A 2,362-nucleotide genomic window follows, 5' to 3' on the forward strand; every position below is an offset into this window, starting at 1 on the left:
AGGAAGGAAGGAAGGAAGGAAGGAAGGAAGGAAGGAAGGAAGGAAGGAAGGAAGGAAGGAAGGAAGGAAGGAAGGAAGGAAGGAAGGAAGGAAGGTTGGTTTAAAGGCAAAGGTTTAAAAGGAGAAAGAGAAGAGCAGATGGTGTTTGTAGGTGGCCATCCAGATCCTGCAAGATCCCTGACATACTTGAAGGAGTGACACTGGAAAATTGGAAGAAAACTCACTCATTACTTTTTTTGTTTGTTTTGTTTGTTTGTTTGTTTGTTTTTAAATTGACTTTTGGACTTTTTATGAGATCAAAATATTAATAAAAGCTCTGAATCAAAACTTCAGAAAATCATTGAGAACCTGAGCTGTCATGGATATATCTGTGATATTTGAGCTCTGTAAAAGTAGACTTGAGATTTAAAAAGCAGCCATGACTAAAAGCAAAAAAAACAAAAACAAAAACAAAAAGCCTTCTACAGTTACATTACTTACATTTTAAACTGTGAGTATTCCAATGCAATCAATATTCTTACACTTAAATAAGACTGCACAGGAACAATACAGGAATGGGTGAGGTTTTTCACAGAATCACAGAATGTTTAAGATTGGAAGGGACCTCTAGAGATCATCTAGTCCAACCTGCCTGCTCCAGCAGGGACACCCAGAGCATGTGGCACAGTGTTGTATCCAGGTGGGTTTTGAAGATTTCCAGAGAAGGAGACTCCACAACCTCCCCAGGCAGCCTGTTCCAGGGCTCTGCCACCGTCACAGTAAAGAAGTTTTTCCTCAGATGCAGGTGAAACTTCCTGTGTTTCAATTTATATCTGTTACCCCTTGTTCTGTCGCTGACCACTACCAAGAAGAATCTGGCCCCTTCCTCCCTACATTCTCCCCTCAGGTATTTGTACATGTTGATAAGATCTGCTCTCAGTCTTCTCTTCTGCAGGCAAAACAGGCCCAGCTCACCTAGTCTTTCCTCATAAGATAGATGCTCCAGTCCCTTAATCATCTTTGTTGCTCTGTGCTGGATCCTCTCTAGAAGCTCCACATCCCCCTTATACTGTGGAGCCCAGAACTACACACAGTACTCCAGACATGGTTCTTCAGGGTTGTTGCAGTAGAGGATCATTTTTGTGGCTGTGCAACTTCACTAACTTTAATAGCATTTCACTAGACTTGGCCTTAGGCAATCCTTAGCTTACCCACAGAGCCAGCACTCCACCACAGACCACGTTGGCAAAGGCTTGGCTCACATTATCAGCACCGCACTGTTGTAGAGTAGAGATGGGCAGAAGAGCTTTCTTTTGAACAGATGCTCCCTCTTCACAAATTAATGTTCCTATCAAAGGGAAATTTTGTGCCTGGTGTGCCACTATTTCAAGCCTGGTGTTCAGCTCTGTGCTTTATTCTCAGAGGAGGGACTGGCTCAGGCTTTATTTTGCCAGACGGGAGGATGCTTGCACAGTCAGCAGGGATGGGATGACACACGGAAAACGATTCAGGGCTGCCTGCTTCCAGACTCCACTGGCACTGATTTCTGTGGACGTCAAAAAGAAAGATAAAAAGAAATGAGGAACTGAAGAGGGAGTTCTCTAACATTTTATCTCCCAGCAAAGCTCTCATCTGTGTCTTTATGTGCTCTATATTCTTTGAGATTTACTGCTTTGAGGTACTTTTCTGAATTCCTGCAGATATTTCCAATAATGTCATAAAGATATGTTCTACTTTTAAATTATTTTGTACAAAGGAATCAGTTATTTCAGTGTTAACTTGGCCAGAAACTTAGCATAATACATGTTATAATTGCAAACTAGCACCATGAATATTCATTTGTGAAATAGGTGATTTGAATGGTTTATTAGACTGTAGACAGATTCTGAACCAAGCCTTCAGTTGGCAGAAATGGAACTATTTGTCTTCACGAGGCTGCAATCACCGACAGAAGGAAAGAACCTGAGCATTTTCCGTTTGATCCTCAAGACCTTTTTGAGAAGGTGTTCAGTGTACTGGAAACCCCCAAATTACATTCAATTTTGTCTTTAAAAGTGTACAAGCTTTTTAAATCCAGCAGCCACAGTTCACTGGTAAGTGCATCTTGTGTAACCATTTTTGCTGTATAAACCAGCTGCAAAGTAGGTTTCAAAGTGGAAGAAGCTGAGTGTGCAGATTAAGTGGGAGAGACTTTTGGAAGTATTAGAGTAAATCTAGTCAGGTCGGATTTGCAGTATTTTGGTATGTGAAGATCATCAAATGCCAGAGCAGCTGGGTGGTTCAGAGAATTTTTTTCTGCTCTTTGCTGCTAGATTTATAAAGAGTATTACATTAATGACTGTGATTGAAAATCTCTGTACTTGGGGTGAGAATATTATTGTGG

The sequence above is a fragment of the Nothoprocta perdicaria genome, unplaced genomic scaffold (assembly GCF_003342845.1).
Source record: "Nothoprocta perdicaria isolate Ctin4 unplaced genomic scaffold, notPer1 scaffold_127, whole genome shotgun sequence".
Taxonomy (NCBI): Eukaryota; Metazoa; Chordata; class Aves; order Tinamiformes; family Tinamidae; genus Nothoprocta; species Nothoprocta perdicaria.